Source organism: Symphalangus syndactylus, chromosome 1 (genome assembly GCF_028878055.3).
Source record: "Symphalangus syndactylus isolate Jambi chromosome 1, NHGRI_mSymSyn1-v2.1_pri, whole genome shotgun sequence".
NCBI lineage: Eukaryota > Metazoa > Chordata > Mammalia > Primates > Hylobatidae > Symphalangus > Symphalangus syndactylus.
The window spans coordinates 109,380,505-109,405,569 of record NC_072423.2 but is presented as its reverse complement, the minus strand read 5'-3'; the positions used below and the strand labels follow the sequence as shown (position 1 = coordinate 109,405,569).

Below are 25,065 nucleotides of genomic sequence, written 5' to 3'. Positions count from 1 at the left end.
TGCCTGTAATCCCAGCACTTTGGGAGGCTGAGGTGGGAGGGTTTCTTGACCCCAGGAGTTTAAGACTAGCCTGGGGCAACATAGAGCTTGTCTCTACAAAAAAATTAAATAAAAATTAGCTGGGCAAGGTGACACACACCTAGAAGTTATGAACCACATCTGAGCTGCCAGTCTCCCAGTTAGGAGACTGAGGTGGGAGGATTGCCTGAACTCCAGAGATAGAGGCTGGAGTGAGCTGTAATTGTGCCACTATCCTCCAGCCTGGGCGACAGAGTAAGACTCTGCCTCAAAAAAAAAAAAAAAAAAAAAAGTAGGGAGATGTTGTATTATAGATTGAGAGCAATACAAACACAGAAAATTTCAGCCAGTGGAGGCACATTGGAGGTACTAACATGTGCTTATGATTTTATAGTACCATCAATAGTAGGCAGAAATGAAAAATGTTTGCTTTACTGTGATAAGTATACTTTGCTTATGTATGATGTTGTAGTTTATAGAACACTTTTTTTTTTTTTTTTTTTTTAATGTTTGGGACAGGGTCTGGCTCTGTCACCCAGACTGGAGTGCAGTGGCATGATCTCAGCTCACTGCAGCCTCCACCTCCTGGGTTCAAGTCATCCTCCCTCCTCAGCCTCTTGAGTAGCTAGGACTAATGGCATGTGCCACTGTGCCCAGCTAATTTTTGTATTTTTTGGAGAGAGAGGGTTTTGCCATGTTAGCCAGGCTAGTCTTGAACTCCTGAGCTCAAACGATTCACTCACCTTGGCCTCGCCAAGTGTGGGGATTACAGACGTGCCCAGCCTATAAAATTCTTTCTTTCTTTCCCTTTTTTTTTTTTGAGACGGAGTTTTGCTCTTTTTGCCCAGGCTGGAGTGCAGTGGTGTGATCTCGGCTCCCTGCAACCTCTGCCTCCTGCGTTCAAGCGATTCTCCTGCCTCAGCCTCCTGAGTAACTGGGATTACGGGCACCCGCCACCACGCCTGGTTACTTTTTTGTATTTTTAGTAGAGACGGGGTTTCGCCATGTTGGGCAGGCTGGTCTTGAACTCCTGACCTCAGGTGATCTGCATACCTCGGCCTCCCAAAATGTTGGGATCACTGGTGTGAGCCACTGCGCCAGCCACTTTCTTTTTTTTTGAGACAGAGTCTTGCTCTCTCGCCCATGCTGGAGTGCAGTGGTGCGATCTCAGCCCACTGCAACCTCTGCCTCCCAGGTTCAGGCGATTCTCTTGTTTTTTTTTTTTTTTTTTTTTTTTTTTTTTTTGAGATGGAATCTCACTCTCTCGCCCAGGCTGGAGTGCAGTGGCGTGATCTTGGCTCACTGCAACCTCCGCCTCCCAGGTTCAAGCGATTCTCCTGCCTCAGCCCCCCGAGTAGTTGGGATTACAGGCATGTGCCACCAAGCCCGGCTAATTTTTGTATTTTTAGTAGAGATGAGGTTTCACCATGTTGGTCAGGCTGGTCTGGAACCCTGACCTCGTGATCTGCCCACCTTGGCCTCCCAAAGTGCTGGGATTACAGGCGTGAGCCATCGTGCCCAGCCAGTCCAGGCGATTTTCTTGCCTCAGCCTCCCAAGTAGCTGGGATTACAGGCACCCGTCATCATGCTTGGCTAATTTTTGTATTTTTGTAGAGATAGGGTTTCACCATGTCGGCCAGGCTGGTCTTGAACTCCTGACCTCAGGTGATCCGCCTGCCTTGGCCTCCCAAAGTGCTGGGATTACAGGCGTGAGCCACCACGCCCGGCCAACATTTTCATATATATATTTACTTCATCCTCCCAACAACCCTGTGAGGCAAATTATCCCCATTGTACAGATGAGGAAGCAAACCTGAAAAGGTGAAGTGGCTTGCTTTCCGGTACACAGAGCTGATAATAAGAAAAGCTGGGAATTGCTGCCTGTTTTCTGATTCTAAGTTTAGAGCCCTTTTTATGTCCTCATAGGATATTGTTAGGGCTTCAGTTTGGGATGACAGTCATCCCTTATTTCAGGCTGCTGGCCAATAGAGGATACAAACAAGGAAGATAGTGGTACACAGTGAGTAGAATCTCTGCTCTGTTATAGCAGCCCAGTAACTCTGCTTTTTTTTTTTTTTGAGATGGAGTCCTTCTCTGTTGCCCAGGCTGGAGTGCAGTGGCGCCAACTCAGCTCACTGCAACCTCCGCTTCCCGGGTTCAAACGATTCTGCCTCAGCCTCTCAAGTAGCTGGGATTACAGGCGCGGGCCACCGTGCCTGGCTAATTTTTTTGTATTTGTTTTTTGAGACGGAATCTCACTCAGCTGCCCAGGCTGGAGTGCAATGGCGCGATCTTGGCTCACTGCAACCTCTGCCTCCTGAGTTTAAGCTATTCTCCCTGCCTCAGCCTCCCGAGTACCTGGGATTATAGGCGCCCACCCCCACGCCCAGCAAATTTTTGTATTTGTAGTAGAGATGGGGTTTTGCCATTTGGCCAGGCTGGTCTCGAACTCCTGGTCCTCAGGTGATCTACCTGCCTTGGACCCCGAAAGTGCTGGGATTACAGGCGTGAACCACCGCTCCCAGCCTAGCAGCCCAGTAACTCTGGAAGAGCTGGCTGCTGGAGGAACCTAGAGGGAGCTCTACTCTTCACAGATTGCTTAGTGGTCAGGAGAAAAATCCAGAGCCAGGTGGACATAGTTCTGCAATTGAGGCCCATGAAACAAGTAGGAATCTTTCTCCTAATGTATATTGTATAGAAATTGGAAGAAAGACGCTGGGCACGGTGGCTTATACATACTGTAATCCCACCACTTTAGGAGGCCGAGGCTGAGGCTGGGGGTGGGGGGGGGGGTGGGGGTGTCACCTGAGGTCAGGAGTTCGAGACCAGCCTGGCCAACATGGTGAAACCTCATCTCTACTAAAAACACAAAAATTAGCCAGACGAGGTGGTGCACACCTGCAATCCTAGCTACTCAGGATGCTGAGGCAGGAGAATCACTTGAACCCGGGAGGTGGAGGTTACGGTGAACCGAGATTACGCCACTGCACTCCAGCCTGGGTGACAGAGCGAGTCTCCATCTCAAAAAAAAAAGAGGGGGGGGGGAAGGAAAATGGATGCATTCTGGCTTGAGCTCTGCTGTCATTGTGCCTTCCAGTCCCACTGTCTCCCACACCTTATCTCTTCATTTTTCTTTCCCTGTGTTTCACCTACCTCCCCTACTAGCTTGGCTCTGGTTGGTCGTGGTCCACAGTTCCAGTATTCCTTCCCCAGGTATTAGAACCCTTTGATTCCCTGACTTTGTGCCCTGCCAGCTATGCTAGTTGCTATCTCTGAATTCTCTTGCCTGGCTGCTTTTCACTGCCCCTAGGGTGCCCATTCCCAGTGTTTCTGGACAGTCAGGAAAGTGAGCTGTCTTGGTTGCTGGTAGTTCCCACTGCCTTACTTGAGCTGATCTCTCTCTGCCCCTCAGGGTGCTCCTGTGCTGCCTCCTAAGGGTCCCATTTCCTATAGCAGCTGTTTACATGTTTCCCAAAGGTGCCTTTCCCCCAGGCTCTGGACCAGTGACCTCATTTTAGGGCTTGTGCTCTCAAATATTTTCCCTATTCTTTCTGTCACCATACTTTCGTCATCCAGTCTGTTGCTCTTAGAAAGTCCTTGACCTTTTTTCCCTGGTTACATAAACAACGTATGAGTACAGTGAAATTCAGGCATTTTTAAATAGGGAAAGGAAACCATAATTCCATATCTCATTATTAACTACCATTAAGAATTTAGGCCTGCTGGGTGTGGTGGTTTAATGCCTGTAATCCCAACACTTTGGGAGGCCAAGGCGGGTGGCTTGCTTAAGTCCAGGATTTTGAGACCCTCCTGGGCAACATAGGGAGGCTCTATCTCTACAAAAACACAAAAATTACCTGAGTGTGGTGGTGCACCCCTGTTTTCCCAACTACTTAGGAGGCTGAGGTGGAAGGATTGTCTGACCCTGGAAGGTAGAGGATGCAGTGAGCTGCGATTGTGCCACTGCACTCTGGCCCAGGGCAACACAGTGAGATCTTGTCTCTAAAAATCAGTAAATAAAGTCCAGGCACAGTGGCTTACACCTGTAATCCCAGCATTTTGGTTTGGGAGGCCGAGGGAGGCAGATCATTTTAGGCCAGGAATTCAAGAACTGCCAGGCCAACATGGTGAAACCCTGTGCCTACTAAAAATATAAAAATTAGCTGGTGTGGTGGTACATGCCTGTTATCCCAGCTACTTGGGAGGCTGAGGCAAAAGAATCCCTTGAACCCAGGAGGTGGGGGTTGCAGTGAGCGGGAGATGGCGCCACTGTACTCCAGCCTGGGTGACAGTCATACTAACAGATGTGTGTATGTGTGTAAGAGAAAGTAATTCCTTTGTACAGAAATGGGGTCATAGTCTATCTACCTTTCTGTGACTTTTTTTTCCCATTTAATCTTTTTTTGTTGTTGAGACAAGGTCTCGGTCTGTCACCCAGGCTGGAATGCAGTGGCATGATGATAGCTCTTTGTAGCCTTGACCTCCCAGGCTCAAGCAGTCCACCTGACTTAGCCTCCTGATTAGCTGGGGCCACAGGTGCATGCCACCATGCCCAGCTAATTTTTGTATTCTTTGTAGAGATGGGGTTTTGCTATGTTTCCCAGGCTGGTCTTGAACTCCTGGGCTCAAGTGATCTGCCTATGTCAGCCTCCCCAAGTGCTGAGATTACAGGCATGAGCCATCATGCCCAGCCTAATTTAATTTTTTTTTTTTAGGTGGAGTCTCACTTTGTTGTCCAGGCTATAGTGCAGTGGCGCTATCTCGGCTCACTGCAACCTCCGCCTCCTGGGTTCAAGTGATTCTCGTTCCTCAGCCTCCCAAGTAGCTGGGATTACAGACATGTGCCACACGCCTGGCTAATTTTTGTATTTTTAGTAGAGATGGGGTTTCACCATGTTGGCCAGGCTGGTCTCGAACTCCTGACCTCAAGTGATCCACCTGCCTCGGCCTCCCACAGTGCAAGGATTACAGGTGTGAGCCACTGCACCTGGCCTGTAGGATGCAATTCTTTTTCTCTTTTTTTTTTTTTTTTTTGAGACAGAGTCTCACTCTGTCACCAGGCTGGAGTGCAGTGGTGCAATCTCGGCTCACTGCAACCTCCACCTCCTGGGTTCAAACGATTCTCCTGCCTCAGCCTCCAGAGTAGCTGGGACTGCAGGCACGTACCACCATGCCTGGCTAATTTTTGTATTTTTAGTACAGTGGGGTTTCACCATGTTGGCCAGGATGGTCTCAATCTCTTGACCTCATGATCCGCCCTCCTCAGCCTCCCAAAGTGCTGGGATTATAGGCGTGAGCCACCACGCCCAGCCTAGGATACATTTCTGTAAGTGTAAGTATTTCTATAAAGGTTTTGACACAGAAATTCTACTTATAGAAATGTATGCATGTTTAAAATTTTGTTAGATTTTATCACTTTCAAAAGATTGTATCAATTTATATTTCTCCCCGACACTGAACTTTATCAATATTTTTGTTTATTTATTTGTTTATTTACCTAGCTATCTAGCTATACTTGCTAGAATAGGAATCTTTTTTTGAGACAGCGTCTCGCTCTGTCACCCAGGCTAGAGTGCAGTGGCAAGATCTTGACTCACTGCAAGCTCCGCCTCCCGGGTTCACGCCATTCTGCTTCAGCCTCCCGAGTAGCTGGAACTACAGGGGCCTGCCACCACACCCGGCTAATTTTTTGTATTTTTAGTAGAGATGAGGTTTCACTGTGTTAGCCAGGATGGTCTCGATCTCCTGACCTCATGATCCACCTGCCTTGGCTTCCCAAAGTGTTGGGATTACAGGCGTGAGCCACCACGCCTGGCTTTTTTTTTTTTTTTTTTAAAGAGAGGGTCTGACTCTTGCTTAGGCTGGAGTGCAGTGGCACGATGATCATAGCTCACTGCAACCTCTGTCTCCTGGGCTCAAGTGATCCTCCCACCTCAGCCTCCTGAGGTAGCTGGGATTACAGGCGCTTACTACCATGTCCATTTTTTGTAGAGATGAAGTCTCACTATGTTGCCCAGGCTGATCTTGAACCTCTGGGCTCAAACAGTCCTCCCCACTTGGCCTCCCCAAGTGTTGGGATTACAGGTGTGAGCTACCATGCGTGGCTGGGAATCAATAGTTTGAATCTTGCCAATGTGAAGCCTAGGTAACTAATTTTTATTTACATTTACTTATTGAAGAGGATGAGCATCTTTTCATGTGTTTATTTCATGTATGTATTTATTTCTTGTCCTTTGTCAACTTTTTGGCTGATTTAATTTATTTTGTTAATTTGTGAGAATTTTTTGACTATTAGGAATTTTTACTTTGCGTGTGTTTTTTGTTTGTTTGTTTGTTTTTGTGAGAGGGAGTCTCGCTCTGTTGCCAGGCTGGAGGGCAGTGGCGCAGTCTCGGCTCACTGCAACCTACACCTCCCGAGTTCAAGTGATTCTCCTGCCTCAGCCTCCCAAGTAGCTGGGACTACAGGTGCCCACTACCACACCCAGCTAATTTTTGTATTTTTAGTAGAGATGGGGTTTCACCATGTTGGCCAGGATGGTCTTGATTTCTTGACCTCGTGATCCACCCGCCTCCGCCTTCCAAAGTGCTGGGATTACAGGCGTGAGCCACTGCGCCTGGCCTAACTTTGGTTTTAATAATAATAATTATAGCAGCTCACATACTGTATACAAGCATGCTTTGGAGATGTTGCAGGTTGAGTTCTAGACCATTACAATGAAGCAAATATTGCAATAAAGCCTGTCACACACATTTTTTGGTTTCCCAGTACATATAAAAGTTATGTGTACAGGCTTGGCATAGTGGTTTATGTCCGTAATTCCAGTACTTTGGGAGGTGGAGATGGGAGGATCACTTGAGGCCAGAAGTTCAAGACTAGTCTGGGCAGCATAACGAGACCTTGTCTCTACAAAAAAGTTTTAAAAATTAGCCGAGTGGGCTGGGCGTGGTGGCTCACGCCTGTAATCCCAGCACTTTGGGAGGCCGAGGCGGGCGGATCACGAGGTCAGGAGATCGAGACCATCCTGGCTAACAAGGTGAAACCCTGTCTTTACTAAAAATACAGAAAATTAGCCGGGCGTGGTGGCGGGCGCCTGTAGTCCCAGCTACTCGGGAGGCTCAGGCAGGAGAATGGCATGAACCTGGGAGGCGGAGCTTGCAGTGAGCCAAGATCGGGCCACTGCACTCCAGCCTGGGCGACAGAGCGAGACTCCGTCTCAAAAAAAAAAAAAAAAGAAAAAAATTAGCCGAGTGTTGGAGTGTACACCTGTTTAGTCCTAGATACTCTGGAGGCTGAGGTGGAAGAATCACCAGGAGTTCGAGTCAGCAGTATGCTGTCATTGCACCACTGTGCTCTGGCTTGGGTGACAGAACAAGATCCTGTCTTAGAGGAAAGAAAAGTTATGTTTGTACCATACTATAGTCTATTAAGTTCCTAATAGCATTATGTCTAAAAAAGCAATGTATATACCTTAATTTTAAAATGTTTTATTGCCAAAAAATGTTAACAATCACCTGAGCCTTCAGGACTTGTAATCCTTTTGCTGGTTGTGGGTCTTGCCTAGACATTGATGGCTGCTGACTGATCAGGGTGGTGATTGCTGAAGATTGGAGTAGCTGTAGCAATTTCTCAAAATAAGACAACAGTGAAATTTGCTGCATCGATCAACTTTTCCTCTCACAAAAGAGATCTCTGTAAGCTGGGTGTGATCAAGAGATTGAGAGCAGCCTGACCAACATGGTGAAACTCCGTCTCTACTAAAAATACAAAAATTAGCCGGGTGTGGTGGTGCACGCCTGTAATCCCAGCTATTCTGGAGGCTGAGGCAGGAGAATCTCTTGTACCCTGGAAGCGGAGGTTGCAGTGAGCTGAGATTGTGCCACTGCACTCCAGCCTGGGCGACAAAGCGAGACTCCTTCTCAACTACAACAACAAAAAATATTAGCTGGGTGTGGTGGTGCACAGGTGTAATCCCAGCTATTCGGGATGCAGGAGAATCACTTGAACCCAGGAGGCAGAGGTTGCAATTAGCCGAGATGATATTATTGCACTCCAGCCTGGGCAACAAGAGTGAAACTCCATCTCAAAAAAAAAAAAAAATTAATTAATTAATTAATTAATGACAGATGAAGAAATCAAAATATTTTACCCAAAATATATTTCTTTGCTATACTTTGAAATCTGCAAAGCCATCGTTTGTGGTGGAAAATTTGCATCTGTAAAGAATCTCTATAAACACAACTAGATCTTTTCCCTTCCAGGCCTTCCCAGTCCTGAAGAGATTACTTGAGAGTCTAGTACCTTTTAAAGGTCTGACTAGGAAACATTTGCCACCTTTAAGACTTCATCTACATAATAAGAACCTTGATCTCCACCATCCCTTGTCTTAACTCAGACGCTCATTTTGCATCTTTTCTTTTCTTTTTTTTTGAGACAAGGTCTCCCTTTGTCTACCAGGCTAGAGTGCAGTGGTGTGACCTCTGCTCACTGCAGCCTCTGCCTCCCAGGTTCAAGCGATTCTCTTGCTGCAGACTTCTAAGTAGCTGGGATGAAAGGTGTGTGCCACCATGCCTGGCTAATTTTTGTATTTTTTGTAGAGAAAGGGTTTCGCCATGTTGGCCAGGCTGGTCTCAAACTCCTGGCCTCAAGTGACCCGCCCGCATCAGCCTCCCAAATGCTGGGATTACAGGTGTGAGCCATTGTGGCAGCCCCAGACACTCCTTTCTATTGATTCCAGATTTTTAGATGATAACCAATTGCCAATCAGAAAATCTTTAATCTGTGGTATGTAAAGCCTCTCCCCTCCCCCTCTGTAGTTGTCCCACCTTTCTGGACAGAACTGATGTATACTTCACAGATACTGAGATGATGTTATATGTTTCCCTAAAATATATAAAACTGGCCAGGCATGGTGGCTCACACCTGTAATCCCAGCACTCTGAGAGGCCAAAGTGGGCAGATCACTTGAGGTCAGGAGTTGGAGACCAGCATGGCCAATATGGTGAAACCCTGTCTCGACTGAAAATAGAAAAATTAGCCAGGCGTCGTTTTGTACACCTGTAATCCCAGCTACTCGGAGGCTGAGGCGGGAGAATTGCTTGAACCTGGGGGAGGCAGAGGTTGCAATGAGCCAAAATCGCACCACTGCATTCCAGCCTGGTTGACAGAGTGAGACCAAGCTGTAACTCAACCACCATTGGCACATGTTATCAGGACCTGTTGAAACCGTGCCTTGGGCCATGGTCATTGATTTTTGGCTCAGAATAAGTCTCTTTAAATATTTTACAGTTAGATCCATTTCATCGACAGTAATGAAAGAGTATATGCTTGTATTTACCCCCAGACACAAGTACTTATGTCAACTTCAGTGATGGTGACAAACTGAAGTTAAAGTCAAATGGTTGAATGTCAGAGCCTCCTCCCTTAACTGTGATATTTTGCATTCTAGTTTCAGAATGTTACCTTTCTGAATGCAAAAGGCCCCTTTTGCATTCTAGTTTCAGAATGTTACCTTTCTCTATATTCATTCTCCCAGAAGAGGTGGTCTTCATTGTTTTTTCAATCCAACCTGTTCCAATAGAATTTTATCTATTCCTATTTCTTTTTTTTTTTTTTTTTTGAGACGGAGTCTCGCTCTGTCGCCCAGGCTGGAGTGCAGTGGCGCAATCTTGGCTCACTGCAAGCTCCGCCTCCCGGGTTCACGCCATTCTCCTGCCTCAGCCTCTCCGAGTAGCTGGGACTACAGGCGCCCGCCACCATGCCCGGCTAATTTTTTTTTTTTGTATTTTTAGTAGAGACGGGGTTTCACCGTGGTCTCGATCTCCTGACCTCGTGATCCGCCCGCCTCAGCCTCCCAAAGTGCTGGGATTACAAGCGTGAGCCACCGCGCCCGGCCATCTATTCCTATTTCTTCTGTAACCTTGATTTACCTGTTACATCCTAAGGTCTTCCTGTAGTCCTTCCTAGCCTTGATCCCCTCCCCTTTTGTTTTTTCCTACATAAACGATAGGACCACAGTAACTGCTTAGCTCTGTGCCTCTCATGGTAGATGAAGAGTCTTCTTCTTCCTGTCCTCCTTTGTTTTATTTTTTATCATCCTCTCATTAAGTTTTACTGCCATTTCCTTACCAACTGCCTTTTTTTGTTTTGTTTTGTTTTTGAGACAGCGTTTCGCTCTTTCACCCAGGCTGTAGTGCAGTGATACGATCTGCTCCCTGTGGCCTCAACCTCCTTGGCCCATCCATGCCATCCTCTTAAGTGGGTGCCACCATGGCTGGCTAGATTTTACTTTTTATTTTGTAGAGACAGGGTATCCCTGTGTTGCCCAGGCTGGTCTCAAACTTCTGTCCTCAAGTGATCCTCCTGCCTTGGCCTCCCAGAGTGCTGGGATTACAGGTGTGGGCCACCTCGCTCAGTGCCAACCAGATGCTTTATCTATCTCTCTTTTTTTTTTTTTTTTGAGACAGAATTTCGCTCTTGTTGCCCAGGCTAGGGTGCAGTGGCATGATCTCGGCTCACTGCAACCTCCGCCTCCCGGGTTCAAGCGATTCTTCTGCCTCAGCCTCTAGAGTAGCTGGGATTACAGGCATGTGCTACCATGCCCGGCTAATTTTGTATTTTTAGTATAGACGGGGTTTCTCCATTTTGGTCAGGCTGTTCTCAAACTCCTGACCAAAGGTGATCAGCCCACCTCTGCCTCACGAAGTGCTGGGGATTACAGGCTTGAGCCACTGCACCCGTAATCTCTTAATCCTTTGTTGTCTGGCTTAGTCCTACATTCCTCCTGAGCAATATCTCTGAGGTGAGTTCCTAGTTGCCTGGACCAAAGATTCTTTTCCTGATGTTTATTCTGCCTTGTTCTGACTAACTCCCCGTTTCCCATCATCCTTGCTGGGAGAGATGTTGCACATGCTTGGCATACATGTACAACTGTGGCATCATGAAGCATCATGTACCTGTCACCCAATTTCAACAATTATCAATACTTCCCCATCTTTTTCAATATATTCCCTAATTTTTGTTGTTGTTGGCTTTTTTTTTTTTTTTTTTGAGACAGGGTCTCACTCTGTTGCCTAGGCTGGCATGCAGTGGCATGGCTCACTGTGGCCTCGACCTCCCAGCTCAAAGGATTCTCCAGCCTCAGCCTCCTGAGTAGCTGGGACTACAAGTGCACACCACCATGCCCAGCTAATTTTTAAATTTTTGTAGAGATGAGGTCTCACCACATTGCCCAGGCTGGTCTCAAAACTCTTGGGCTCAAGCTATCCTCCTGCCTCAGCCTCCCAAAGTGCTGGGATTACAGGTGTGAGCCACTGCACCAGGCTGTTGCTGGCATATTTTAAAGCTAGATCTAGACATTGACACTGAGTGTTTATCTTTAATAAGAACATTCTTATGTTCTTATTAATTACACGCCTGTAATCTCAACACTTCGGGAGGCTGAGGTGGGTGGATCACGAGGTCAGGAGTTTGAGACCAGCCTGACCAACGTGGTGAAACCCCGTCTCTATTAAATATTCAAAAATTAGCCAGGCATGGTGGCGGGCACCTGTAATCCCAGCTACTTGGAAGGCTGAGGCAGGAGAATCGCTTGAAACCAGAAGGCGGCGGTTGCAGTGAGCCGAGATTGCGCCACTGCACTTCAGCCTGGGTAACAAGAGGGAAACTCCATCTCAAAAAAAAAAAAAAAGAAAAAAAAAAAATGAACATTCTATTTTATTTTTTTGAGACAAGGTCTTGCTCTGTTGCCCAGGCTGGAGTGCAGTGGCACAATCTCGGCTCATTGCAGCCTTCACCTCCCAAGGCTCAAGTGATCCTCTCACTTCAGCCCCGGGAGTAGATGAAACCACAGGCGCGTGCCATCATGCCCAGCTAATTTTTGTATATTTTGTAGAGAGAGGGTTTTACCGTGGTGCCCAGGCTGGTCTCAAATTTATAAGCTCAACCAATCTGCCCACCTCAGCCTCCCAAAGTGCTGGGATTACAGATGTGAGCCACCGCCCCTGGCCGATTTATTTATGAATCTTATCAAGTCTGGCTTGTAAGGCTCTGTTTAGGGCAAAGTAGAATTTACTGATTGACCTAATCCATACTCTCAGCCCAAATTTCTCCACCAGAAACGTGTGACCTGTTGGCTCCTGTTTTAAATGTTTTTTTTTTTTTTTTTTTGAGACGGAGTCTCGCTGTCGCCCAGGCTGGAGTGCAGTGGCGCGATCTCGGCTCACTGCAGGCTCCGCCCCCTGGGGTTCAGGCCATTCTCCTGCCTCAGCCTCCCGCGTAGCTGGGACTACAGGCGCCCGCCACCTCGCCCGGCTAATTTTTTGTATTTTTAGTAGAGACGGGGTTTCACCTTCTTAGCCAGGATGGTCTCGATCTCCTGACCTCGTGATCCGCCCGCCTCCGCCTCCCAAAGTGCTGGGATTACAGGCGTGAGACACCGCGCCCGGCCTGTTTTAAATGTTTTAAAATTTTTCTTAGATTAAATGTTTAAAAAATTTCTTAGATGTTTAGGGGAAGACTGTTTTTTTCTAATCAAAATCATGTGCCATAACAGCATCTTAAAGATCAATTTCATTTCAAAGGGACTTTGGCAAGTCTTTCTCCTTTGAAGGTCCACTTCTCTCTCTTTCTCTCTTTTTTGAGACAGGGTCTTGCTTGCTGTGTTGCTCAGGCTAGAGTGCAGTGGCATGATTACAGTTCACTGCAGCCTCAACTGCCTGGGTGCAAGTGATTCCCCCCACCTTAGCCTCCCAAGTAGCTGGGACCACAGACATGTACCACTATGCCCGGCTAATTCTTTAATTAATGTAGAGATGGGGGTCTTGCTATGTTGCCCAGGCTGGTCTTGAACTCCTAGGCTCAAGCAATCCTGCCATCTCTGCCTCCCAAAGTGCTGGGATTACAGGCATGAGGCACCGTGCTGGCACTTCTCTTACTGTCCCATAAGTGGAATAGCAAAGAATGCCTTGTGAAGTATACAGTCAATACATTCCTTAATGTAAATCAACTGTGTAATAGTAGCAGCATCAACAAATAGCCTATTTATTTTTGAGATGGAGTCTCACTCTTGCCCAGGCTGGAGTGCAGTGGCATGATCTTGGCTTACTGCAATCTCTGCCTCCCACGTTCAAGCAATTCTCCTGGCTTAGCCTCCCTATTAGCTGGGATTACAGGCGTATACCACTATACCTGGCAAATTTTTTGTATTTTTAGTAGAGAGGGGGTTTCACCATGTTGCCCAGGCTGGTCTCAAACTCCTGACCTCAGATGATCCACCCTCCTTGGCCTCCCAAAGTGCTGGGATTACAGGCGTATATTAATGGCGTGAACCACTGCACCCGGCCGACAACAGCCCACTGAAATGGAAAGGGTTACTCTTTCACTTTTTTTTTTTTTTTTTTTTTTTTGAGACGGAGTCTCGCTCTGTCGCCCAGGCTGGAGTGCGATCTCGGCTCACTGCAAGCTCCGCCTCCCGGGTTCACGCCGTTCTCCTGCCTCAGCCTCTCCGAGTAGCTGGGACTACAGGCGCCCGCCACCACGCCCAGCTAATTTTTTTGTATTTTTAGTAGAGACGGGGTTTCACCGTGTGATCCGCCCGCCTTGGCCTCCCAAAGTACTAGGATTACAAGTGTGAGCCACCGCGCCCGGCCTTACTCTTTCATATTTAATGTGTCTAAATTTTATCTCCACTGATATTCTCCCCAGGTTATACTTTCCAACTTCCTAACCTCTTATAAGGAATCTTGAATCTTAATGAGGGTAGAACATTTGGCTTTTTGTGCTTGCATAAATCTTTCATGTTACATAAATAACATGGAGAATATTTATGTCCCAGATATCTTAAATTTAGTAAGTTTGGTGTCTTACACTCAGTAACTTGGTGCCTCCCCTGAGTGCTTCAGATCCAAACTGATTCATCCCACTGCCTCACTTGATTCCACTTGATTATGGATGGGTCTTTCCATCTGCGTTATTCTAGCTGTCTCAGAGCTCTTCCCTTCCCTACTGTTTTATCCATTCATTGTAGATTTGGTTTATCCAGTTTTGTCTGTGAGGAATGCATGTTTTCTGGGCTTGGGGCCAAATTTTTACTTAACTTTTGGGTAAAACTGTATCCCAGCTGCTTTTCTAGAGATGAGCTCTCTGAAACCAGTTTTATTTGTTTAGGAACCAGATAGCACATATTATGGTGGAAGATGCTATACCCATATTGAAAATAAAAACAATCTTGCTCTAAGTGGAACACCGGTTGTCTATATGAGAGCCAATGTACTGATGAGTACTGGGCAGTTTCAGCTACAGGAGCTTCCAAATGGGCTACAGATATGATAAGGCTATGTCGTATTTTTGTAAGAGATACTGTTTAGTATGTTTCACATCTGTGTAGGATTTGTTTGTGATGTGCTGCTGTTGAGTGATTGCCATGTTGTATGCTATGTGAATCCTCACAGCACAGAGCTGTGGATGCCATTATGCCAGTTGTACAGATGAGAAACTAAATGATTTGCTCCAGTTAAGTGGTGCTATTAAACCAGGTGTCTGACACCAAAGAGCTCCCACCCCATGATATACCTATGGCCTCTTCAGCAGTGTTGATAGTAAAAGCTGAAATATGTGTGGCATCTGATCTTAAGCCTGGGCTTGTGTTTGAGGAGGAGGTGACAACAGCACTCTAGGCCCTGGTTAGGGAAACCTGGAAAAGAAACCTTATGTGTCTTTTACTCTTTTATTGAGGTTTGAAGAGCAATACTTTACTAGCATAGTTTATTTTACCTTTCAAATCGTTTTCTTTTCTTCTTTCTTTTTTTTTTTTTTGAGATGGAGTCTCGCTCTGTTGCCCAGACTGGAGTGCAGTGGTGTAGTCTCGGCTCACTACAAGCTCCGCCTCCCGGGATCACGCCATTCTCCTGCCTCGGCCTCCTGAGTAGCTAGGACTACAGGTGCCCGCCACCACGCCCGGCTAATTTTTTATATTTTTTAGTAGAGACGGGGTTTCACTGTGTTAGCTAGGATGCGATCTCCTGATCTCATTATCCGCCTGCGTTGGCCTCCCAAAGTGCTGGGATTACAGGTGTAAGCCACCGTGCCTGGCTCCCCAAATAGTTTTCAAATCTGGCCTTTCCTCTGGCTTTTTAACTGGCCTTCTATTTTCAATCCCCTTTTATTCTGCCTTCCACATTTCTTCCAGCAAATTTTTTTTCTGGGCCATGTTTTGAATACAATGTGCTAAATACTGAGCCAGGTATCTTTATTGTACAATTTATATTCATTCACACTTGATCCACTTAAGACAATTTGAAGGTAGGGAATATCTTCATTTTACAAGTGAGGAAACAAACTGTGGTCCAAAGAATTTAAGTAGCTTGCTGACGCTCATGTAGCAAAATGAGCTGGTACTTGTTTTCAGTTTGAAACTGTGCTTTTTTTTTTTCCTCTCTCTTTTTTTTTTTTTTTTTTTTTTTTTTTGAGACAGAGTCTCACTCTGTCGCCCAGGCTGGAGTGCAGTGGCGCAATCTCGGCTCACCACAAGCTCCGCCTCCCGGGTTCATGCCATTCTCCTGTCTCAGCCTCCCGAATAGCTGGGACTACAGGCGCCCGCTACCACACCCAGCTACTTTTTTTTTTTTTTTTTTTTTGTATTTTTAGTAGAGACGGGGTTTCACGTGTTAGCCAGGATGGTCTCGATCTCTTGACCTTGTGATCCGCCCGCCTCAGCCTCCCAAAGTGCTGGGATTACAGGCATGAGCCACCATGCCTGGCCCAAAACTGTGCTTTTAAGCATTAACATTCTATGCCACAGAGTGACCTTTATAAAAGACAGATCTGCTTATACCATTCTGCTCTTGCTTGGAGGCTAAAATCCTATCTCCTTAGCAGGTCTCCAGGTTGCCGTATGTTCTTGGCCCTGTTACTTCTCCAGGCTCATTTTCTACTCTTCTCCCATACTTCCTACTTTATGCTTTAGTAATACAGACTGCTTGGATTTCCTTGAAAACATTCTGCTTTCTTGTCTCTGAATCATTGTTCATGAAATTCTCTCTTTTTTTTTTTGGGGGGTAAGACAGAGTCGCTCTGTGACCCAGGCTGGAGTGCAGAAATGTGATCTCGGTTCACTGCAACCTCCACCTCCTGGGTTCAAGTGATTCTCCTGCGTCAGCCTCCCAAGTAGCTGGGATTACAGGCATGCACTGCCATGCCTGGCTAATTTTTGTATTTTTAGTAGAGATGGGTTTCACCATGTTGGCCAGGCTGGTCTCGAACTCCTGACCTCAGGTGATCTGCCCGCCTCTGCCTCCCAAAGTGCTGGAATTATAGGCGTGAGCCACCACACCCGGCCAAAATTCCCTTTTTATCTTTATCTTTTTTTTTTTTTTTTGAAACACAGTCTCACTCTTTTGCCCACCCTGGAGTGCAGTGTTGCAATCACAGCTCACTGCAGCCTCAACCTCCCAGGCTCAAGCAATCCTCCCATCTCAGCCTCCTGAGGAGTTGGGATCACAGGAGCATGCCACCATTCCTGGCTAATTATTTTATTTTATTTTTTGTTCCCTGTGTTGCCCAGACTGGTCTTGAATTCCTATGCTTAAGCAGTCCTCCTGCCTCAGCCTCCCAGAGTGCTGGGATTACAGGTGTGGGTCATCACGCCTGGCTTGGCAATTTTTTTTTTTAATTTATTTATTGTTGAGACAAGGTCTCACTTTGTTGCATAGGCTGGAGTGCAGTGGCGCAATTGTGGCTCACTGCAGCTTTGACTTCCTGGGCCCAAGCAATCCCCCCACCTCAGCCTCCCAAGTAACTGGGACTATAGGTGTGTGGTACCCTGCCCAGTTAATTTTTTTTTCCCCCTGAGACCAAGTCTCACTCTGTTGCCCAGGCTGGAGTGCAGTGGTGTGATATCGGCTCACTGCAACCTCTGCCTCCTGGGTTCAAGTGATTATCGTGCCTCAGCCTCCCAAGTAGCTGGGACTACAGGCGTGAGCCACCATACCCAGCTAATTTTTGTATTTTTCATCTTTAAATTTTATTTTTTTTTTGAGATGGAGTCTCGCTCTTGTTGCCCAGGCTGGAGTGCAACGGCGTGATCTCGGCTCACTGCAACCTCCACCTCCTGGGTTCAAGCAATTCTCCCGCCTCAGCCTCTCAAGTAGCTGGGATTACAGGCGCCCGCCACCATGTCTGGCTAATTTTTGTATATTTAGTAGAGACTAAATATACGTGTTGGCCAGGTTGGTTTTGAACTCAGAACCTCAGGTGATCTGCCTGCCTGGGCCTCTGAAAGTGCTGGGATTACAGGTGTGAGCCACTGTGCCCTGCCACTTTTTGTATTTTTAGTACAGACAGGGTTTCACCATGTTGGCCAGGCTGGTCTTGAACTCCTGACCTCAGGTGAGCCACCCACCTCGGCCTCCCAAAGTGCTGGGATTACAGGCATGAGCCACCGCGCCTGGCCAGCTAATTTTTTTGTTTGTTTTGTAGAGATGGGGTCTCCCTATGTTGCCTAGGCTGGTCTCAAAGTCTGTGCTCAGCGATCCTTCCACCTTGGCTTCCCAAAGTTCTGGGATTACAGGTGTAAGCCACTACACCCAGCTTGATATTTTGTAGAGATGAGGTCTCACTTTGTTGCCCAGGCTGATCTCAAACTCTTGGACTCAAGCCATTCTCCCACCTCAGCTTCCCAAAATGCTGGATTATAGGCATGAGCCACCGAGTCTGGCCAGAAATTTCTTATCTTTGAAGTCCTTCCCGGTCATTCCCAGTCAATACCTCTGCCTACCCCATTCCCTGGACATTACCTAACTGTCCAATTCTTTCTTCAAAACTCTTTGAGTCTCACTCTTAGTGTTTTTTTTGCCTTTCCTGACCTGATGTGTGTATCTTTGTGTCTCCAGCAGATGGTAGTTTTTTAATAAGTCTTTGTTGAGCTGAACAGAATTTTTGGAGATGTGACTCTCTAGAAGCAGACATTCCAGAGACCACCAAAGCTTCCACATTGGTAAGCTGTTTTATAAATTTAAAAAACCTGAGTAGGTAAGGGTCAGTTTCTGACCTGAAGGATGTAAACGTATTAACAAGAGCATGTTTAGATTTTGGTACCTGGCTGTATTAGAACTATCTTTGTAGAACCATCTTCTTCCTCCTTTTTAAACTTCTATTACTATTTAATATTCATTTTTGGACTAGTACCCTAGGAGACTGTTCCTTATTTTAATGGCTTTCATTTCATGTGGTGCTTTCCAAGTATTGGTTCTCATCCATCCCGTCTACTTTTTCCCTGAAGCTTCGTAGAACAGCCTGATCCAAGCCCTGAGGGCCTCTTTATGTCAGGGTGCATAGAATGTGCATTTTAGTAGAAGGACCTCCTGGTTTTTGCCACGGTTCCCTCTCTGGTGTGTTTATCAAAGATCATCAGAGTCAATAGTTAGAAAGTAATAATACCGTAGCATTTGCTTTATCATTTTGCTGAGAAGGGTTTATTTTTTATTTATTTTTTTGTGTTTAAGCTTTTGATAATATATTTAGTGAGTTTTAACTAATTGTTAAGCCTGCAGATAATGAAAGTGTTGACTCTCACTGACACTGGAAAAGGCCCAGGTGTGGGAGGATTAGTTATTAGGTGGTAGACTATTAGCTTGTTCTCCACAGATCATGATGATCCCTTTTCTTTCACTGACGTTTCTCTTAAATAATTCCTTAAATGTCCTGTGGTTATTTGTAAATCTTTCTTAAAACATGCCTCTTCCTGTCAAGTTTAGAAGGCAGCCCAGAGGGGGACAACTTTTGGAAAGCAAAATTAAATAATTGATTTAGGTATCAATGGGCTTTTCAGGGTTTTGAGTCTGCTGGCTATAGTATTTTAATCCTGATGTTAATGGCTTGTATAGATACAAACCCTTCTCAAGGGTTTGAGGCTGCTCCCAGTGCCTGGTAAAGCCTTAGGAAATCTCAGGCCAGGCTTCTTTTTCTATTCTCTTAAATTGTGATGCAGCAGTATGTCTCTGCCTTACACAGGAAAACAGGGAATGCTTCACTTTGGGCCACAGAATACATTAGATTTGGAGTCCTCCATTAGATGTAACTGAAGATAGGAGGTTTCTTTTCTATTCTTTTCTTAAATTACAGTGAAGCAGTATGTCTCTGCCTTACGCAGGAAAACAGGGAATGCTTCACTCTGGGCCACAGAATACATTAGATTTGGAGTCCTGTAACTGAAGATAGGAGGTTTGTTATCTACATGTAAACATAGAGTCAGGTGTTAGGAATGGAGAGACTGGATAGGAGGAGGTATAAGGGGAGTTCTTGGGGTCTGCCCTTTCCTTTAGCCTTCTAAATAAGGCAAATTAGTATTACTAGGATTCGGCAAAACTTAGACATTGGCTTCTTGGCTTAACTATATAGCCTGTTGAAGACACTGGCTCAGGCCAGGCGCAGTGGCTCACACCTGTAATCCCAGCACTTTGGGGAGGCTGAGGTGGGTGGATGGCTTGAGCCCAGGAGTTAAAGACCAGCTTGGGCCACATGGTGAAACCACATCTCTATTTTTTTTTTTAATTTTCTGTTTATTAAATTTTTAAAATTAAAAAAAGAAAGAAACTGGCTCAAATATAATAGGGGAAAAAGAGTTAAGAGAGAGCAGTCACAGCTTTGCAGGGGCATGTAGTGCATGTTATTTATATGTTAGGATGCTGTTAAGAAACAGCTTTTCATTTGAAGATCATGTGTTTGATTCTTTTCTGTAAGTTCAAATGAGGGAAGCCTTATTTCTTCCCATCTTGTTGATCACACTCCTGAAGTCAGTGTCCAGACCTGAGATTAGAACAAAGAGACCTCTTCACTCCTGTACACTACTTACTACTCAGTCTAATTGCTAGTCCTCAGGTGCTTGGGGAAGCCTGCATGAGTTGCTAGAATGTCAGGAACATACCATATAGTTAATGTAGCGATTGTAAATAGGATTTTAAAAAAATTACACTTTCCAGCCTGGGCCACATAGACCCTGTCTCTACAAAAAGTGAAGAAAAGTTAGCTTGGTGTGGTGGCGCATGCCTGTAGTCTTAGCTACTGGGTTGGCGTGTGGGGGTGCTGAGATGAAAGAATCGCTTGAGCCTGGGAGGTAGAGACTGCAGGCTGCAGTGAACCGAGATCTCACCACTGTACTCCAGCTGCCTGGGTGACAAAATGAGACCTTGTCTTAAAAAAAATATATGTGTGTTTATATACTTGTAGGTATTGACTACATAGAAATATAATAGATTTTTATTTATTTTTTGAGATGGAGTCTTGCTCTGTCACCCACGCTGGAGTTCATTGCAGCCTCCGCCTCCCCTGTTCAAGCATTTCTGCCTCAGCTTCCTGAGTAGCTAGGATTACAGGTGTATGCCACCATGCCAGGCTAATTTTTGTATTTTTAGTAGTGATGGGGTTTCACCATGTTGGCCAGGCTGGTCTTGAACTCCTGACTTCAGGTGATCTGCCCCTCTCAGCCTCCCAAAGTGCTGGGATTACAGGCATGAGCCACTGTGCCCAGACTAAAATAGATTTTTCTTTATTGATCTTTCATGTAGCCACCTTACTGAGCTCCCCCCCTTTTTTTTTTGAGACGGAGTCTTGCTCTGTCGCCCAGGCTGGAGTGCTGTGGTGCGGTCTTGGCTCACTGCAAGCTCTGCCTCCCGGGTTCCCCCCATTCTCCTGCCTCAGCCTCCCAAGTAGCTGGGACTACAGGCGCCTGCTACCACGCCTGGCTAATTTTTTGTATTTTTAGTAGAGATGGGGTTTCACCATGTTAGCCAGGATGGTCTGGATCTCCTGACCTCGTGATCCGCCCTCCTCAGCCTCCCAAAGTGCTGGGATTATAGGCGTGAGCCACTGCGCCCAGCACTGAGCTCCCTTTATGTCTGGTAGTTTGAGTATAGATTCTCTATGTTGAAATAATGTAATCCTTGACTCTTTAAAGTTTTCTTTCTTTGTTCCAGTCCCTTTGCCTTTTTTTCGTCTTACTTATTGTAGACTCCAGTTTGATGTTGAGAGAAACACTGACTGACAGCGTGCAACCTTATCTTGTTCTGAATTTAAAGGATATGCTCCCAGTCATACTGTGTGGGGCTTGTTTCTAGTAGACTCTCTTTATCCAGTGAAAGTTTTCTTCAAGTTTGCTAAGAGTTTGTTTGCTTTTGTAATCATGAATAGGTTCTGAATTTTATCATAGCCTTTTCTGCGTTTCTTTTTTTTTTTTAATGACAGAGTCTCAGTCTGTCACCCAGGATGGAGTGTAGTGGTACCATCACAGCTCACTGCAGCCTCGAACTCCCAGGCTGAAGCTTTCCTGAATAGCTGTGACTATAGGCATGCACCACCATCTTTTCTGCATTTTTAGAGATAGTTATGTCTGTTGACCCTGTTGGCTCTTTCTTTGGTTTGATTAGTTCCTCGTATGTTTGTACGTTCAGATTGTGAGTAAGGCTTTATCTGTGGGAATCTCACATGGCCTGGGTTGAGATATGTGCCTGAGCTGTTTTGCATTTGCTTCTAGGCACCTAAGATGTATCATTTGCCTAGGACCACTTTAGTTTTGGTTAATTTCTTGGACAGTGTAGATAAGTATATATTTAAACCTCAAACTGACTTGAGGGCCGACTGATGATTACAGGCTCCCATTTTGTCTCCATCCTCCAACCTAGGTTGATGCAGCTTTTGTGTTGTCTTCTGTATTGGCTGGCAGATTTTTTTGTAGTTCACTCTTTCATGAGATTGTAACTCCTTAAGGTCCTGGCTTTAGGTAGAGGTCATAGTTACTCCTTTTTAGCTTTTTTGAGCCCAAGGCATTATCTCTTATCTTTTATTTGTTCCCCAAGATTGGCAACCTCTTCTACCAGAACTGCTGCAGTGTCAGCTCTCAAGAGTATTAGTCTGTGTTTTCAGTTTGTTTTTCATTCTTGGTCCTTGGGGGTTTATATTACCTTTTTATAAGCATAGCTGTGAATCATTTAAAAAGGACAGTTATCATAATTTTATCCACATTTCTAGGTGTTTTGCAGTGGGATAAGTTGCAGGGTCTTTTAACCGCCAAGGTACCAAGTAGGAAGTTCTTGTCCAACTTGTTAGATGTACCTTTTTCATTGTGTTATCTTGTTGGTTTCTACCAGTTATTCAAGTACTTCCTCTCAGTACTTTTTTTTGTTAACTTTTGCAATTTTTTTGTTTTTGCAGATAATAATTTTACAGGCTTTTGCTGCAAAAATGGAATCAGTAGGGAAGCTATAAAATGACATACTTAATCTTGGTTTGTGTTAATTCTGAAATTTGAAATGGGTGTATTTCATAGTTATTGATCAAGATAGCAGCAGCACTAAAGGTGTTTGTGAAACGACATGGGTCTTTTTCATCGTTTTATGTGAGTGGTGTTTTTCAGAGTCTATCCAAGCTCAAAATACGTAATTCTTTTAATTTTAATATTTTATTTACTGTAAAGAGTAAACTCCAGTTGGTATAGTATTAATATGTAGTCAAAAATCTAAGTAGAAGGCTTTTCAGTACATCATATCCAAGCTAGCACAAAAAATAATTTAGTGCAGAAATAAGGCAGGAGAAACCCTTGAGCCCAGTAGGTCGAGGCTGCAGTGAGCTATGTTGGTGCCACTGCACTTGAGCCTGGGTGACAGAGCAAGACCCTGTCTCAAAAAAAAAACAGGAATATCTTAAAAATGGGGACATTTGGATGTGAAGGTGAAGTTCTGCTGACACTTAACTCCTGTCAGAATTGTTATGGTAGCTCATGTTTTTTATCTTTAGTTAGTGGGAGAGATGATGAGATTCTAGAAATGGAAGTGGCTGCGGTGTGCGGCATTTGGTAGTTTATTACTTAGTATGGCTGAGTGGCAGCCTCCAGCCCTGGTTTATACTGTTCTGCAGCTGTCACCGTTGACTTAGCTGGGCCTTTTATTCAGCTTCACTGTTATGTAACAATGAGTTGCACTCCTCATTCTTGTATGCTGTGGTGAGCAGGAGGGAGGATTAGCTCCTCATCCTGTCCTTTTTCTGTCATTCACTTCTCTTCCCTTTTTTGGACAGACATTTTTATTTTGGCTGCAGTGCTGGGGAAATGTCCACTTGAGACTAGGTCATAAGAATGTTTAATAACTACTTGTTGATTGAATAATCAGAAGATTGTAACTTCATTAACCCTCCTACTCAAATGCAGGCCTAGAGTCTCTGTCCTTGAGATTTGGCAGTTTTCTCTAGGTGTTCCACTTTTATTCTTCACTCTCAGTCAACTAGATTGTCTGAGACAATGAATATTAACAACTGTTATAGGGTGACACAGTGAGCACTGGTGAGGCAGGGATTTGGGGTTTAATTCCAGGCTGCAGCCCCATGGTTAGAAACTATGCAGACCTACATGGTGCTCTTAACTGCCCTAGGATGAATGAGTATCCTTGAGCAGTAGGGTACCAGGTTGGAGAGTGTAGAAGTGTTCAGGGCAGGATGTGTAATTAGGAAAGAAAATGCATTGTAAATTTCCTGGTGGAGAATGTAGTGCTATCTTTCATTTTTGTGTTAGGGATATAATTTTATATTATCATATGTTTTAATTTGGTATTTATTCAAATTGTCAACCTTAAATAATGCATTTCAGACGATATGATTAAGTATGGAGTTTATCTGAGTGTAAAGCTTGAGGATTGCCACCTGGAAACACTGAGTCCAAGCAAATGGGGTCAGCATTCCAAAGTGGAGGAGTTAAGGTTTCACTTATGTAGGTAGAGACAGAGAAGTTCCAGCAGGATTATAGCATTTTCTACAGAAGACCAATGCATATCTACAACCATTTGATTGGTTACAGATTGCTACATTTCAAGCAAGATTACTTTATTACTTAGTAAGTAGGGGCAGGGATCTGAGAGCTCTTATCTCTAGTGCCACTGGTCTTCCTAATAATTTACAGAAAAAAATATAGAAGTTATAGCTGCATGCCAAGTCACTCAGGCAGAATAACCACATTCCTCTCAAGGCTCAGAATAATTTAAAATTCTAACAGCTTTAAGTTTGAATTATTTATTTTCACAAAATGATGCAGACTTCTTTGATGGCCCAAAATGGTATTTTTGTTGATTCTCTCTATTTTTTTTTCCAGACGGAGTCTTGCTCTGTCACCCAGGCTGAAGTGCAGTGGTGCAATCTCAGCTCACTGCAGCCTCCACCTCCCAGGTTCGAGCAGTTCTTCTACCTCAGTCTCCCAAGTAGCTGGGATTACAGGCATCCACTACCACGCCCAGCTAATTTTTGTATTTTTAGTAGAGACTGGGTTTTACCATGTTGGCCAGGCTGGTCTTGAACTCCTGACCTCATGATCCGCCCGCCTTGGCCTCCCAAAGTGCTGGGATTACAGGCATGAGCCACTGTGCCCGGCCTAATTCTCTCTGTTTTTGAGTCAAATAGTCTTACTGCTTTTTGTTCTTATCTGAGTTCTTTTATTTGATGCATATATTTGTGCATCATAGTGCCTGGCACAGTGTCTTTTTAATTTATATTTTTATATATGCTAACATTTTATTTATTATTATTTGTTTTATTTTATTGTATTTTCAAGACACAGTCTCGCTCTGTTGGCTGGAGTGCAGTGAAGTGATCACAATTCACTGCAGCCTTCACTCCCTGGGCTCAAAATACTTCCACTTCACCTTCCTGAGTAGCTGGGTCTACGGACATGCACCACTATGCCCAGCTGATTTTTTAGTATTTTATAGAGACAGGGTCTCACTATGTTGCCCAGGCTGTTCTCAAACTCCTGGCCTCAAGTGATCCTCCTGCCTTGGCCTCCTAAAGTGTTGGGATTACAGGTGTGAGCCACTGTGCCCAGCCTTTTGAATTTTTTTTTTTTTTTTTTTTTTTTTTTTTTTTTTTTTTGAGACAGTCTCACTCTTACCCAGGCTGGAGTGCAGTGGCACGATCTCAGCTCACTGCAGCCTCTGCCTCCTGGGTTCTAGCAATTTTCCTGCCTCAGCTTCCTGAGTACCTGGGATTACAGGCTTCTGCCACCACGCCTGGCTAACTTT

General features: G+C 45.1%; 1 protein-coding gene across 8 annotated transcripts in view; it reads left to right on the top strand.

Moving 5' to 3' along the window:
- Positions 1–25,065, top strand: part of RAD54L2 (RAD54 like 2) — a 138,580-nt gene that overhangs the window by 8,401 nt on the left and 105,114 nt on the right. Inside the window, exon 3 of one of the 8 annotated variants that reach the window (XM_055275475.2) lies at positions 17,908–18,008. The exons of the other annotated variants lie outside the window; for them this stretch is intronic. The gene's annotated coding sequence lies outside the window, so the exon portion shown is untranslated. The remainder of the gene's footprint in view (positions 1–17,907; positions 18,009–25,065) is intronic. 8 annotated transcript variants of the gene reach the window in all.